The sequence below is a fragment of the Etheostoma cragini genome, chromosome 13, assembly GCF_013103735.1.
Source record: "Etheostoma cragini isolate CJK2018 chromosome 13, CSU_Ecrag_1.0, whole genome shotgun sequence".
NCBI classification, from domain to species: domain Eukaryota; kingdom Metazoa; phylum Chordata; class Actinopteri; order Perciformes; family Percidae; genus Etheostoma; species Etheostoma cragini.
The window spans coordinates 18,355,044-18,372,574 of record NC_048419.1 but is presented as its reverse complement, the minus strand read 5'-3'; the positions used below and the strand labels follow the sequence as shown (position 1 = coordinate 18,372,574).

General features: G+C 39.9%; 1 long non-coding RNA gene across 1 annotated transcript in view; it reads left to right on the top strand.

The window, feature by feature from the left end:
* Positions 1–11,046, top strand: part of LOC117955706 — a 17,028-nt gene extending 5,982 nt beyond the window's left edge. The window contains exon 3 of the long non-coding RNA XR_004659115.1: positions 11,036–11,046. This is a non-coding gene — a long non-coding RNA (uncharacterized LOC117955706). The remainder of the gene's footprint in view (positions 1–11,035) is intronic.
* The last annotated feature ends 6,485 nt before the right edge of the window (positions 11,047–17,531 follow it).

The window sequence follows — 17,531 nt, the reverse complement described above, 5'->3', positions numbered from 1 at the left end:
ACTGCTCACAACTGGGTCAATTTAGTTTGCCCTAAGAACAAGAAGGGAAGTACAGAGGACCTTTTCTGTCTTTTTTGGAAACCAAGGCCCCACCCAGATCCCAATTAGAGCTGGGACCAAATTATATTTTGTGTTGTTGGGTTTGGGTTAGTCTGGATCAACGGGAGCCCATTTCCAGGGTATTGCCTGACACCTGCCTCCACTTTCTGTGTGTTGTTGTTTTCTAAATTTCTTCTCTTTGGGAACAACAACAAACTTCAAATTAGCCATATGGAGAATTTGGATCGTGAAAGAAGGCATGACTGCTTGGTTCTTATGGTGAATGATTGTAAAGATTTGCCAGGAATTTGTTTACGGCATTTACCATCCATCTGGGATGTATTGGTGGGCTTTGCTGTGAAGTACACACGGCAATACACTAGTAAATGCAAATTACGTTAAACCGTGTATCTAGCCAATTTAAAAAGCTCATGCTACTGTATTGTATAAACAGTGGACTGTATTTAATATTCCATGTGTTTTTTCTTTTGTGGGGTTAAAATGTTTCATCACAACAAATTCCTTCCCAAGATGATATTGCACCGTCATTGTCGCTGCGACCAGAGTTTAGCACTTCCCAAGACAATTGGGATCGGTTTAAAGTAATGTAAACAACCCAGAGCTTTTTTTTCTCTTTCCTAAAATGTATCTGTGGTGTATACAGTTCTTATTGTACAGCGCAGTGGAGATAGGTCTGTCAATGCAAAATTAGTTTTGGGTCTGTTTTGTTGCTATGGGTCTCAAGGCAATACGTGTAATATCAAACATTTAAAATTAAATTTGCATGGTAAGTGAGCAGCTATTTGTATTTTTTACAAGTTGCTAATGGTGGTTACACAAACAACTCTAGCTCAAAGCTCTTTAGCTGAGCTTCAACTTTGCTGTCTTCACCCACAGTTGACTACTGACACAAACATTTACAACTGCTATCAAACACCTACGTTATAGATGTCATTGTATAAGCAGATGTGTACTGAATGAAGTATAATATCTCAGAGGTATGCTATTTACTATTTAGTGATCTTCATTGTTAACATAGCTTTGTCATGGAGCACTGAAGTGAAAAAGGTGATACACTTAATTGCTCCCACATCTGAGACTCTTGATAGAAAACATGTTTTTATACTGTAGGCCTAAATTACATTTTAAGACCATGATTGCATAAAATTCCTTACTGTGTCTGTGTGGGTTGTCTCTGGTGTTCCAGTTTCTTCACACAATCCAAGGTTGGGTAAATTGGAGACTCCACATTGCAGGTAGGTTTACATATTTGTGTCTGTCTATATGTGTTTAGGCCTGTCCCAAGTGATATAAGCTGTGCAGCACTGTGTACCCTCTGATCCAGCATAGTGTATTTCCGCTATTCACATCACTTTGTAAATTGATTGTTACTCTTAGCCTGAGCCCCAGCTCAGCGTTAATATTTTCAGGAAGACCGAACTTTTAACCAGTGCACTCCTGAATCAATTCAGCTGTTATTCTAATAAATGTACTTTTTTGCTGTGTATATCTGTTGCATGTATGTCTCCAGTAATCTACTCCAGCTGACCGGTCTGGAGCCTCCTTTGGTATGGTCTTCGGGCTCCTTCATCGCCACCACTGGTGTCTAGATTCCATCTGGGGGTCTGATGGTTCTCTACCCCTATATAGATATACAAAATATCTGTGTAGCAGTGAAATCTAATTGCCAAAGATACTGTACATTATATTGAGCTGTACAATAACCCTTATTTGCACATCTGAAAACATGTCTCTCCTGATTGAATTAGTCATGTCCTTGGACTGTGCTGTCTGAGTTGAAAAGTTCTGTAGTGCAGCTGTGAGTTGAAAAGCAGTGAGGGCCCTTGAGCAGGAAATGCTGTAATAGATATGGGAGTGTGAGACCCATTGTCATAGTGTGTGTGTGTGTGCGTGTATTTGTGCCTATACTGTTCTGTGTGCTTTTATGTTTATCCATGTGTCTGCTTCCTTGGCAGAGACCAGCTGCTCCCAACAGCTACATCAATGGCTGTAGGCTTGTAATTCCTCACATCAGCTATTCTTACAGATGGAAAATGGAAATGAAAAAGCCCCTGGAACAGGATTTGTTACGCATCACATATGGGCGTGTATTTCTATACAAAAATGTTTCAAAAGTCTTTATTTCATTATTTTTTAGAACTTGGTCGGCTGTGAATGTAGATGTGAGCCATTGCTATGGCTTTACACCTTTGCCTTACTGTGTCCCTTCACTGTCACAGTGAATAATGATTTATTGTGAGGGGAAGTGAGCTGCAGAACAAGCTACTGCTTTGAAAACAACCCAACTCCCAGAATATAGCTGTGGGTTGGTTGGGTGTCTGTACTCAGGGTCCAATGCTATTTGTATGGGACCCTGTAGCCATTACTACTACTACTACTACTAGAACTTGAAATTATGGGATCCTGCAAACTCATAAGAGGGGAAAAGGTGACAAATGCCCAAACCCCCAACCCTGTAGGAGGGGTCTAGGGGCATGCTCCCCCCGGTAATATTTTGAAATGTCAGTTTTTAAATGTATCATTCTGATGTGTGCTGAAAAGATAACTGATGTGCGGGACAGTTTTATTCTTACACTCAGCGCTACTTTTCCGCAGCTAGAGCAACTTCACCATCACCGGTGCAAGGGTAAATGTTAGCGGATGTTCAGCAAGAGTCGCGAGAATCGTAGCCTAGACCAAGTAATTACATTTTAATTGGTAAAACCTTGTGACTGTAAGTACTAATAAAGTAAACTTCCATTCTTACTGTAAAAATGTTAGCCTCTCTTGTGTTCGTAATTAACAACAACAACAACAATGTTGCTAGACGCTTGTCTCACATCGCTAGACATTACTTAACAACACAGTGGAGTAGCTAACATTCCATGTTGGCTATATTGAGTTATAAAAGTCCATGCTCACAAGAAGCTCTGTACCGAACTGCCAGGTATACTTGTTTTGCTTTAGAATTATGGTGAGAACCGCTAATGACGCATTGGGATCAGTTTTGGATTTATTACACTAAATACATCCAGTCCAATCCAATCCACTTTATTTAGCACGATTTTAACAAACACAAGGTTTCCAAAGTGCTGCACAAAAATATATTACAGAATAAATAAATAGATAACACAATAAAAGCACAAAATGATATATATAAATATGTATATATATGTACACGCACATATATGAGGTACAATAAAATAAATACAACAAAAAAAACAGTGGTGAAGAACAGCAGGATAAAATACAAGGAGTTGAGTTTTCATTAACTGAATGCCAAATTAATCAAAGCACACAAAGCTTGCCTCCTTAGTTACCGTATGACTGGTTACAAATGCTCCTTGGGATGTACAGATACCATGCAGACTCATTCTCATAACTATTTGCCTTGTCCCATTTTTCCATGTATCCTATTATTTAGATGGACAATTTATAGTGAGGAAATGTGCTATTTTTTCAGCACCATTAATTTAGTATGGCCGGTTATGTTGAGTAGAAGGCACATCAGAACCCTTCATTAGAAGACCAAACAGATGTTCATCCTTCAAGTTGACCATATTTGTATACATAAATACTGAACTGAAAACAAATGCATCCAAAAGCACTTTTCGTTTACTGAATTCCAAATTAATCAAAGCACACAAGGCTTGCCTCCTAAGTTACCATATGACTGGTTACTGACAAGCATTTAAAACGCTGTTTTTTAAAGGGCATCTGACACTCCACATGAAACACACAGGCGCTACATACACTTACAGCTAACTTTGTTTTCATTGTTTAATGAAAAATGACAACAGAACAGCATCACCAATCTGTTTTAACGGAACATTCTCTGTCTTGCTCAGCGGAAAACACATATATACTTCTTTTTTTTTGATGTGAGGTCATATCAGGCCATTAGAACAATTATTTTTTTACATGATGACAGTGTGCATGCTTAAAATCATACAGAAGCGAAAAAACAGAATAAATATTTTATTCAAATGCCTTAAAAATTGCAGAGTTACATTTTCGACATCTGCCAATTCTCAGACACCCACTTCACGTCAGAATACCATTGTTGGTTTTGGGCATTTCAGCGAGGGGGTGTTTGTATTTCAACTTCGTACCTCTTAAAGCTGTTTTACTCCACCCTTGGCTTTCTTCCACAGAAACCCAGGGAACTTGTTGAAGGCTAAGCATTGTTAGTTGGAGCTGGACTATTTGGAAAAACTCAAGCAATTACCTGTCCAAGTGAGTAGGTGATCGGCGGTATAATGTGATAATAAGGCAGCTGCACTGTAAATGTGCTTTCAACTCTTAATGATTCTTACTGTGTAAGAAAAATATCGCCTTGATTTAAGCAAATATTCAATGCTCCCTGCACCTGTGTGAAAACAAATCAGTCTTATTTGTCTCATCTCATCCCACACAGTTTAATTTCTAATTTGACTTTTTTATGCTCTTGCACACCAAGTTCCCTGATGCCTGCAGATTTTTTTTTTTTGGGCACATAGGGCACCACCTAGGCCTAAACACATATAGACAGACACAAATATGTAAACCTCCATGCAATGTGGAGTCTCCAATTTACCCAACCTTGGATTGTGGAAAGAAACTGGAACACCAGAGACAACCCACACAGACACATTAAGGAATTTTATGCAATCATGGTCATAAAATGTAATTTAGGCCTACAGTATAAAAACACGTAAAGCGCTTCAAGTTCATTTTTATGGACAATAACAGAGTGGAGCATAAGAGAGAGGAGACTATATTGTGAAGTCTATGTGCCATGTTTAGTTTTAGGTCCATTTAGTGTTGTTTTGATGTTACTTGATTTTGTCTCACCCCTCATACAGTTCATCAACAACCATTTAAAAACAACCAAATATGTGTTATAGGTATACAGAAATGGTTCTGGAAAAAGAAAATGGGCATGACATTGACCGTGCTACAATCAATCCTTGCCTCGCTCTGGTGCAGAGTGGGCCATACAGTGAGCTTTCTCTGAAGTTGGTGGCAAGTAGCTCAAAATATCACGGCTTCCTTTCTGACAGAAATGAGTTGCTTTAACTTGTGCCCTGGCGGTTCCAAAAATAAGATTTGCACGTCTTCGTCTCTTGCTAGGACTAAAGGATTTGTAAAGTCATTCATGTTAATAACCTTTCAACTGTATCTGTAGATATCCAAAGGAGAAATAAATAAAATAGGATGGTATTCAAAGAAAACGGTAGTTATCCCTGAATGTATCTCGCTATAAAAAGCAATTGGAATTCTGTTTCCCTGTTTGTTATAAATTGCTGCAACAGTCAGTCCCATTTAAAGGCCAGGACAGCTGATTGCAACGCCACCTGCACGGTTTGTGGGGAGGGATACTTACTGACGTCAGATTTCATTTCACTCATGGACAGCGACAATGGGCCACGAGGACAGCTGACCTCAATAATGAAATGGAGGGTGCAGCAAGAACGGCTGCTTGTTGACTGCTGGTGCAGTCCGCTACAAGTGGGTGAGCACAAATTGTTTGATAAACACACACTAAGATGATCGCAGGCAGACACAGGCTTGCTTGTGCAAATATTTGAGTGTGTGAACCAAGGCCATGCTACTGAATGCTAAACTCTCTCTAGTTTTATCTGTCTGTAAAGCATAGTCACATGACATTTTACAGAAATGACTACATCCATACATGCACAGACATTCATCAACCAAATGTACCAAGCATATAACGCATAAAGCCTTTCTTTAACTGTCCCTAACACACACACACACACACACACACACACACACCTGCATTACCAGAATTGTGCAGACCTTTGTAAAGGTCAATGCTCTTAATGCTTATCTACAGTACATCCCAAAAATATTTTTGAGCTTTATAAACCCTAAAGCTGTTGATAGTTGTTGATTTATATTCTTTTTCTATTGAGGGCATTTTCACATCTGCCTTGTTTAGTTTGGTTGAATCGAATCCTGGAGCTTTGGTGTGGTTCGTTTGGGCAGGTGTGAACACAGCAATTGCACACAGCAGTGGAAAAAACCCACTGGACCAAGAACACCTCCTCAAAGTTACAATTGAGCACTTCGGTACGCTTCGTTTGTGGTTAGAACATGATCCGACCTCGATCTGACCCAACTACCAGGTGTATGTCGCAAGTTTGAGTTAAACGGCGCCTGCAGTCAGGTGTGCTATGCAATCTCTTTAACAACTTGCAATGTTTCTGTAACAGAAATATTCTGCGGTCAAACTCGCCGCTACGTGGATCTTCGTGTTCAAACCACCCGCAGCAAAAGTTGGAGACAGATGCCGGTAGAGCAGGTCTAAGTCCCGGTGAGCAGAGTAAACATAGGAATGTTGATCGCAAAACAATGTCTGGAAAAGTATTTGAATTAATGCATTAAAGATGCAAGAAAAATGCAATATTCCAGAATTTCTTGCTTCCGTTCCAGATATACCTGACCAACAAGGGCATTCTTGCGTGATGTATTTAGGTTGATTTAGATTTATCTCCGTGTGAAACTGAACCAAACCAAAAGGGAAACCCTCCAAGTTTACAAAGTCATCAACTGAAGTGGGCCAGAGCAGGCCAAATACAATTGTGAAGTCCCAGAGTTCAGCTGGAAATTGCATTTCAATTGACCACTGGGTGCAGCAATTAATAAAAGAGAGGCTGTATTGCATCATGCTCTGCAAATGAAAACGTTTTGATTGAAGACTTTGACTTTGTTTTGTCATGTAGGTTTTGTGGTAACTAGTTTTAACCTTGCAATAGGACAATTTCAGAGAAATATGCCATTAAAGTAAATCTAATCCAATTGAATCCACCCATGTTGAGCAATGCCGTGAACACCTGTGATCAGATCTCATGCTGCACGCACAGAGCACGGGGTTTTTCATACAGGGACATTACGGGGTTTCTCTTGATGAAGAGTTGGAAGTGTGCTGTTTTGCACTAACAATAATAGCCTGTTGCCTGCAGCTCTTAACCTTAACAGCTCAATTTGGCGGTTTGTTTTTGCTCTTTCCATAACTGTCCACATCATGCTGTGTTGAGCAATTTTAGTGAAACTAAATTGTAAAACACAAGTTGTGTGGACGAAATGCAACAACTTACAGGTACTGAGTCATGTGAAACGTTGAGTGGCCCAACACAGGAGGATTTCTCCTATTGGCTTGAAACTATAAAAGCCTTTAAAATGTGTTGTTTCTGAATATTGCTGCAGTGGACAGTTGGGTAATCCTCAGAATACAGTGAGTATTAGTGAGTCTTTCCAAAGTCCTTCATTTCTCCCCATGCTCCTTATGTGGCTCTGTGGACATCATTAGAGCAGACTGAGGGATGCCAACCAAGTGTGTATGTGTGTGGTGCAGTAGTGGAAACTGTAAATAATGCGGCTGTTTCATGAGGGATTTGACATGAAGCTGTTGTGGACAGGTTCACCAGAATTATTGCCCCTAATTGAAGTCCAGTCATTGGTCTTCTATCAATTTGGTGGCTGAACTCCGCTAAGTAGGGTCTCCTGAGATACAATAAATTATGTTCACTTCACTAGCAAGGATCACATCACAATATGTAATTTACAGATTTAATGAATGCTTGATTACATTTAATTGTAGGCATAAGAGCACAGGAAAAGATTTGGAGCCTGGTTGGTTGGTCTGGGAGGATGTGCTGGAGAGCAGTTGGAGTGAGACTGAGGACATGGATGGTTTGGTCTGAGATGCCCTTGAAAAGTGAGATGTTGTGAAGCGATTCTAGTCCGTTAGTTAGGCTGAGAGAGTGCTTGGGGTGAAACCGCAGTGGATGGCGTCGCATTATATATTTGTGAACTGCTGTTCTGCTCCTGTTCCAGCTGCAGAGTTAGTTGAAGGTTGTTCTTCTTTGGCAGCTTATTTTAATGACTTCTAAGTATTCTGGTTGTATTGTTTCGTAATCCCCTACTGCAAATGTGTTAACAATATCGACTAAACCACTAAGAATCTTTACAGCAAAATGTTCACATGCACACATGTTTTTGGATATTTCTATATCCCTCTTTTTCCCCATCCAACTTCTCTTTGTGCTCCTTCATCTTCGCTTCTCTTTTCGGCTTTCCTCCTGTTCCTCCTAACCTGGTGGGATTTGCTCCTCTTGGATAGGCCAGAACCAGATGGTGCTCAAAGGCTTAAAGGTTCTGACTGGCGCTGTTTCTGATTTGTGCTTATCTGGCCGTGAGCTGCCTCTTGTGCTGCTGAAAACATCCGGGCCAGTGGTTCATGTCTGTTTATGCGGGGTGCAGCTGACCTTTGGGATCTTGGCCTCCCAGTCTGCTGCACAGCGGACAAGCTGCCTGCCCTCCGTGCTCAATAATGCAAGGCACTTGGTACTTGACAAAACCGTTATACCACATGCATACATTTGTGTGTGTGTGTGTGATGCACACTAAGAAGAAATAGTGAAAAAAAACTGACACACACCGTGTAGCTGTTTCAGACAAGGTTGTGTGTATGTACTTGGTGGGTACATGGTGGACAAAAATGCAAAAAGCATTAAGAGATCTTCTCGTTCTCACACACAGACACGCACACACACATTTAGACACATATCACACAGAGTTCTTGGCAAAAAAAAAGCAAACCACTGAAATGGGCAATTTAATATCATGCTCTGCAACTCTGAACAGTATCTTCCCTTATCTGACTCGTCATTCAGCCAGCTGTGGGTGTTCAGACTGCGTGTGCTCCTGGAAAAGTGTATGATAAGGAAAAGGTGGGAAGCTATAAAAAAAACAGGAACGTGACAGAAATATTAAAATCAATATGGTGGTCCTCTCCAACAAACAAAGACTGTGACAACAATAAGATGAGACTGGAAAAGAAGGGATTTTCTTTTTTTTTTCTTTTTCTACTCACAGATGGAGAAATGGAAATTAATAAAAAGTCATCATTCAAATGTGTTTTACTTTCTCAGCAGTGGTGAAAGGTACTTTTTGATGTTTTCATTAGTAATATTCATTAGTTCTATTAAATGTTGTTTAGATCGGATGTTTTAGTTTTTTATTTAATCCCACATTTTTTTGGAAATATTGGTCGGGGAACACAGCACAATGAAAGAGATAAAAATGCCCCAAGTATTTTTTTAAATGCCTTTGCGAACTAACAGGTGATCCTTTCCCCCCTGAAGTCTCTAAATTTTAAGTCAGTATTTCAGAAACTCATCATCGCATCAGTCCACTGTTTTCACTAATATCAGGGTAAGCCATGTAGGTTACACTGTTCTCTTTAAAGATCTTTGACTTTGTGGAATGACTTTCAGTGTGTTTTTTACCTCTGAAATATTCCATGGATAGAAAGGCAGTGACAGAGAAACATGAAAATAAAGGGGGAGTGCGTCACAAAAAGCAAAGTGGGTGTTTTCCTGGGCCACCAGTTGTCTCTTAACGTGATTGATTTCTGTTTAAGAAATATAAAATTTTGACAGATGACGACATCCCACTGACTCCAAAAATAATGCCATGATTGTATCTCTGAGGTGTGTGTGCATGCACGCTAATGTATTTATATGGGAAGCATGTTTCGTGGTCACAGCACAACTACGTTAGTGAGTATTATTAAATGCTGAAAATCCTCATGAGAAGGTTGGTTGGTTGGGGTGGTGAATGGGTCAAACAGCACAGGACTTTCAGCCCGTAGATCGGGGATCGTGTCCTGGTGTGTGGTTTGTCCTTTTTCTGTTCTCGTTTACCGGCGTGTAGCTTGTCGTTTTTGACGTTTGGCATGTCATTTCCATGTTCTTATTTTCCTAAACCCAACCGGTGAGTCCTCTGGAGACTGCGGCTCGCATCCTGGCATTTAGCGTGTTGTTTCACAGTTCTTCTTTTCCAAAATTGATGCTTTCCATTACGTGGTGACCAGCACGAATACATTACGTTCTCAGCAAGACGAAAAAAACAAGAAAATGTTGTCCATGTACACAAATTAATAGATTAAAAATAACGTGACAAATCACGAACTGCCATAAGACTGTGATGTTGTGTGTGTGTGTGGTTGTATAGCTTTTCATCTAAGTGAGGGAATTTAAAACGGCTCAATGGCGACTCAGACAGGAAATCACAGGTACTGTAAGTAGTTTATTGTTCCAAGAACAATGCAGGCGAAGGTACAGCAGGAGCGGGCAATAATCGTTGACAATAAACAGGCAAAAGTCCAGTAACACTGAGGTAGGAAAAGGTACAACAGCAGCAGGAAATAATCGGAGTCAGGGAACAGGCAAAGGTCCACAAAAACCGGGGAAACAAACTCGAAGAAAACGCTGAAGAAGGTGACCTCCGGACAAATCTGGCAACGGTGAGCGGGAACGGTGAGTGTTTGAGCACTGGGAAATAGGGACGCTGAAAACAAACAGGTGAATCAAATTAGGGGTGGAGCTGGTAATCATACGAGCGGGAAAGCAGACAAAGGGAGGAAGGGACCTAAAATGAGAGCAGATGATTACTACAAAATAAAAGTAAGTACTCAGTACGGAAGTACTGATGACAACAATGAAACATAGAATAAGAATATAAGCGATAACAATTGATTTTCAGTTGAAAAGAAATACAATGTATCAGTCATTCTTCAATGCTTTTTTACTTCCTTACCATGTTTGTGGCCCACTAGTCCCTGGTGAAGATATTAGTTTTTAAAATTGGGCCACAAATGTTTTTAAGAATTTTTTTTGCATCTTTATTGTAGATAGGACAGCTTAGACTTGAAAGGGGGGTGGAAGCCTCTGCCTTTGGGTGTGCGCTCTACCAGGTGAGCTGACCTGTTGCCTGGATTTCAGAAAAACAAACGTTACAACTCCTTAACAAGGTTATGATAGTCAAGGATAAGGTTAGGAGCTTTAGGAAGTGTATTCCCCAAGCACTGATTGTCCTTCTATGACCTCAGGGCCGCATCACTCATTCTCCTCTTCCTCCCTCGCTCACGTCATTGAAAAGCAATTCCCCTTTCCTCATCTACCCATCACAAGTGGCAAAATATTAATAGTTGCTTTTTTCTCAGCTTTCCATTTCACTCATTTTTATTTACCTTTCTTTCTTTATCCCCCCTTCTCTTACACACACACACACACACACACACAGACTTTAGCTCCTGCATGGCCCCATTCTAGCCCATTCTCCTTCTACCAACTGAAGGTCAACCTAATGAGGCCACTGGCAGACCAATATAATTGCAATTTAACACAAAGACAATTAGACATTGATAGAACAACCCACCCCACCTCCACACACACACACACACACACACACAGACACAGTGGGTTCCACAGCAATCGTTCAATTAATGTCTAAATCCTTGCCCTTGTCCCACTCAGCCATCCTCTCACTTACTGACCCTTTCAGTCATTAGCTTCTTACTCACAGTTGCCCACAAGTGGAGAATGCCAGTGCTTGCTGCTGCTGCTACTACTTGCAACACGCAAAAAGTGTGCAGAAATTGTACACATGAAGCATCTGTCTTTCTAGAGAAATATTTTCCAGAATAAATTATAAATGTAAGACGTGAAATAAAACAAAAATAAACAAAAACAAACGCAAGTCTTAATGGTAGAGGTGTCCACAGATCTGCACTTTTTTTTGTGCATGTTAGAGTCACGGAAGGGAGGTCCCAAATGCAGGGATGACATGCAGGCAAGAGAGCGTATGACCAGGCTTTATTTGTCAAAACAAAAGTCCAAACAAACACAGGAAACTACAGAAGAACAAAGGAACAGTCCAAAATCTCCCAAAAAACAGAGGGAAAAAATCCCCAAAAAGGTGCACAGGGAAAACTAATCTCAGGGAAGAGTCCAAATGTACAACAAAATGGCAGAAAAAGGTTAACAGGGACCACGCACAAACCAAAATAATGATCTGAAACGGAAAGCACAAAGACTAAATACAGAGGGTAATGCGGTAACAAGATGCAGGGACAAGAGGGCTGGGAAACAGGTGGAAAACATCAGGTAATCACGGTAGAGGTAAAAAAAACACAGGAAGTGGATCTATATACAAGACAAGACTTCAAAATAAAACAGGAAACAGAACGTAACCAAGACAAGACCAAAAATACCTTTCAAAAAAACGCAAGACATGACAGAACCAGGCAAAGAAATAAACGCAGGAAAACAGACTACCACAATAAAATAGAACAAAAACACCAAACCATAACAGCGTACGTCTTTAACCAATGTTCCTCAGCCGGGGAAAAAACCCTCAAGAAGGAATCAGACATTTTAAATACTGGTTTAGAGTCAGTGCCTGGTCAGCGGGGGAGGAATAGTGCGAGCAGGAACAGCTATAGTCAGCTGTTAGATCAAAAACCTAATCTACCATGATCTCTTTCTGACCTTCCCTCTCCCTAGTGCCCTGCCAATCCAAAACAATTGTAGACCTCAGGTTTTCTTCTTTCCCCTGCCATTAAAGTGTTGTACATGCCACTCTTCCTACCACAGTTGAGTGTGACCTTATAAAAATCACAAGCAATCTGGGCAGGATCAGCTCATGTAGATGCTTTCCCTTCTGGGAAGCATGAAACAAAGTAATTTATGTTTGGCTAGTTTGTCCACAATAACTTTAAAAGCATTATAGATCATAAATAAATTCTAAGATCCCTTTTGTACATGCTAGACTCAATTCAAGCAGTGAAAATCTTGATTCCTAACATCATTCATCAAGGCAACATGTTGTACCATTTTTAATAGAGCCTTGTTTGATGAAAGTGCACAGTAGCAACATACTATAATGTAATGCAGAGAAGAAGCGACAGAAGCTGAGATATGTGCATAGATTACATTCTGTCTTCCCAGTGGGATAAACCACCTCCAGGCATCACTCATCTTGGAAACTCAGAGTACTGTAGCGCTCAATCTAGTGTTTTCCGTGTATTTCCCAGTGTTTAATTTGGAATGCTGTCGTTCTGAGTCAAGGGAGGTAAGGAAGAACAGGGCACTTCGATTTTCTGTGTGTGTGTGTGTGTGTGTGTGTGTGTGTGTGTGTGTGTGTGTGTGTGTGTGTGTGTGCCTGTTCACATGCTTGCACTAAACACAGATAGACTTTGATGAATAGTTTAGTGGAGGTTCATTCCATCTCACTTAAAGGCGTTACATGTCTCCCATGGCTCAGGGTTCCTTCTAATCTCATTAAAGCTGAAAAAAAAACCTTCCATGAGAGTCAGCAAGGAAACATTGGATAAAAAGTTTGATAGCGTTTGATCAGGTTAAGTTATCTTGGCTGTGTGTGTGTGTTATCAGGTTTTTCAAATAAGTCCCTTAAGACTCTCCAACTGATCTAGACTGCTGCAGCACGTGTTCTGACAAGAACTAAGATCATATTTCTCCTGTGTTGGCTTCTCTGCACTGGCTTCCTGTAAAATCTAGGATTCAATTTAAAATCCTTCTCCTGACCTACAAAGCTCTAAATGGCCTAGCATCAACATATCTAGAACTGCTCTTTGTGCTTTATTAGAACCACTATAACCGTACGCTCCCAGAATTAAGAGTTGTGGTTCCTAGAGTCTCTAAAAGTAGGTTGGGAGCCAGAGCATTCAGCTATCAGGCTCTTTTACTGTGAAACCAGCTCCCAATCATACAGGGGCTTCAAGACGCTACATCAATTTGTTCTTCAACCAGTTCATGCTCTTCTTACAGGACTTGTTCTTAAACGCTCCAACACTTACTCTTCCGGCACTGTGATACTGCTCCCTTTTTTAGCTAGCAGACTGCAAGGAACTCTTTCCCAAGCCAACGCTAATTATTGGGATGACCAAAATGCTCTTGCAGTCCACTAAATCAAGTTGTGTCCAGTGATTGCACAGCATGAAAATGTTGACAACGCATTCAAGGTACAGTGATCAAAGTAAATCTTAACTCACACAAATGAGCCCACTGAGCTGCTAGTATGTGGTACCTTAAAAATGGATGTGGAAAAAACAAAAGTTAGCCTTAAAAATAATTTGCATCCATGTGCTAACTTACAGTGTGTAGTCCATCGTCCAATCATCAGTTCTGGTACTTTGGCCTTTACTAAATTGTTGAGTACATTTGTGGGCTTATGCCCACAACTTTTCTCTTAGCTTCTATATGGGGTGTTCAGCCAACATATCTATAGATTAAATTATTGTAGGCCATCAGTGTTTATCAGGATCAAACCAAAATGAATGAATGGTGCTAGTGGGTTTCCACTATGTGTGCTGTGCAGAATTAAAGTGGGATGGTACACCTTCCCAACCCATCCAACTTTTTACATATGTACACCATACAGTATATATAATACATGTTAGAAATGAATACTAAAGCAACCTTTTTAAAGCAATTCTCCTTGCATTGCTTTTGTGGCTCCGCAAGTTCAGTCAGTTAATTCTGTCCTGTGTTTAATGGACAGGAATGGATCATTTTTGACAGCTGTCATACATGTTGCAAAAATACAAGGACCTGAGCTATCTGGCTTGACATACCAAAAATACCTGTTGGCCCCAAATTGTAGCCTGTGGATTGGTTTGTAATTTCACTGTTATTTTAGAGGGTAGATCAATACAAAGTGTAGTATCATTTTTACTTTGTAGACCCACACATGGCAGTGTATAATTAAATGCACATTAGTGTCCAAGTTATGTGTATTATCCTTGCAGTGATGCATAAGTATGTTTACAGGGACAATTGAGTGTTTGCAAAAACAGTTTTAGAATTGTTTGTGTTATTGTTTGCTAGCATGTGGTAAATATAATGTTCCTTTAACATCTGGTTGTGTTGTTAATTTACTCGCAGGCCAACTAACATGGTAAATGTTGTTCTTCTGGTTTCTTTGTTTGAAACATGAACACAGACGACCGCATCCTGCTGGCATAGAGAGCTTTTTCCTCTTGCACAGGCACAAAATGTCATTCTTGTTGGCTGTAGTCTTCTATCTGGTGTGTTCAACTGCAACCTTTTCAGTCTTTGTCGTTGCTAGTTCTCTGATGTCGGTTTTGGCATGTCTGGCTAGTACAAGGAAAACAATGACCATTTGACACAATGGTTTATTTACTTTTTCATCAGAGTCATCAATATTGTCTAGTATGTTATATTGGTGTGTTTGCACTGCTAAAGGCTGAAAATCTGTCGGTGTGCCCCATTCCTTGATCTGAGAATCACCTGTTTTTAGCTGCACATTACACCAAAACACTAAGCACTTATCGTGCTGCATGCCACAGTTTTAACATGAAAGCTGTGTCAGTAGTCTTTAATTTGCATAGAAAACACTTCTGAATTAGTGTCAACTCCCCTAGGCTTTTGCACTGCCTTTGGCACCAAAATAAATAAATACCAAAGCAGCTATGTATGTGCTACAGTAGCTGAACATTAGCTTTCCACACCATATAATCCAACCTGAAATGTGCAATTTGAAGGTTTGCCCTGAAGGGCTATGTGATCCAAATGCCTGTGCTACTCACACTGCTGAATTCATCTCTAAGCTAAGGCCTTGGCTTTCCTCTCTGGCACAAGGCTATTGATTATGGAATAGTAAATGCTGTCTGAATGTGTGTGTGTTTATGCCATGCAAGGCAACTAAACACCATAAATATAAAATACTTGCATTGCACTATACCGTCACATAAAGGGGGAGAAAAGTTGGAAAATAAAAGAATGATGACAAGGAAGTCAGGACAATAAATAGAAAAGAAGAGATAGAAGAAAGTTTTTGTGTGGGGGAAACCAGAACAAGAAACCTTTTACCAACAACAAAAACACAAGGTCGTACGATGACTGAATGCCGGGTCACTGAAGCATATCACACCTTGATTTCTCCCTCAACTCAGAATTTAGACAATAAAAATAGGGAAAACAAACATTTTTTAGATAATTCTCCTCTGCATGGCTTGCAAAACACGTTTTGGCTTGTTATGTTCCCTTTTTTTTGGAGGCTGTTGAATAATTACTCCGTGATAACACTCCATGGCTCTGATGTTGAACGCCATCCCTGAAGCTGTAAACAGGTCAAAATGAGTTTTTGCCTTTGTCAAGGGATCCACCCCAAAATTACTTCCATAGCTTTCTTATTAGTGTCAAAGCTAGGGAAATAATCCCTGCTGTAGAGGTAACGATTGAGTTTCTTTGACCACCCTGAATAGTATTTATGTGTTTTCAAGGACTGACGTGCATCTGTGAAACAATATAGAGACCATTCTCCAGTCCACAAACATATTGAATTCAATATGTTCAGTGATGCTTAGCAAACATTTTTGTCAAATGTTAAAAGAGCCATTGATTACAATTATGATGTTCATTAATTTAAAAGATCACTTTTCAACCGAAGAACATCTCAGTTAGCCGTTTGTCACATGACCATTTAGGTTTGTGTGAAACTGCTCAGTGAACTACATCTTTTGTCTCACACAATTTGCGTCAACTTGCTCTATAGCTAGCTAGCTTAGCTCGGTTCCACAACACATGTAACCTTATCTTACCTGATGTGTTTTATCCGGTGAAGTATTATCAGCAAATAAGCTAAAGAAAAAGCAAGATTTTCTACTCTGTGAGTAACGTTACATCCCAGTACGATACACACAGACATTGTAGCTTCAGCGAGATGTCAACCATGCGACTTTGAAGTGTGTAGTCTTTCTAATAAGTAAATTAGTCTTTTAGTTCAACAGTTTGACAATAAACTGAGAATTTCTTTGGTTGAAAAATTATCTTTGAAATTGACGAACATCATATTTGTAATCCATGGCTCTATTCAAACGGGATCAAAAAATGATTTGCCTCTCCCCGTTCACTCCCGAACACAGTTGTTAATTCCAATTCAACAAGTTATTGATATATTCTTGGAAATACAAAATTCCTGTGTCCTTTAATATTGAATGAAAACTGATAGTAGTAGCCTAACGATATACTTGCATGTTTTTCAACTTTTAATACAGATTTATCTAGCATTGTTGAGACTTTTTATTGCCAATGATGGCTTCTCTGTAATTGTGCGTGCGATAAATTGTTCCTGCGATAAATAAGGAAACTTGAAAAGCTTCCTTCTCAATTGTTTCCTCATCCATCTCATCCATCTCCTTATCTTTAAAGATTTGCATTCAGTTTGAGCATGCTCCTTCTCAGTGCCAGAGTGACTCACTATATTTGCACTAAAAAAGCCACCCAAGCGCTCATTATTTCCATTGCAGCCTCAACAGCTCTTGAAGAGGAAAAAAGTGCAGAGACAGCAAGATGCTAATTCAGACTTTATAGATTACAGATATGGCATTTGCAGAGAACAAAGAACTGACAGACAAATCAGCCCATTAGGTCACCTTGGTAAATATAGTCCTGCCTAAAATAGGTTATGCTGTATGTTAAGAATATAATCAGTGCTCCACTGTAGGCGTATCCTTCTTCTAGCCCAGCCTATGTGAGAGCCTTGACCTTTAAGTAATACTCTGGTTATGTTCATAATAGCACAGGGATATACACTCACCGGCCACTTTATTAGGTACACCTGTCCAACTGCTCGTTAACACTTAATTTCTAAGCAGCCAA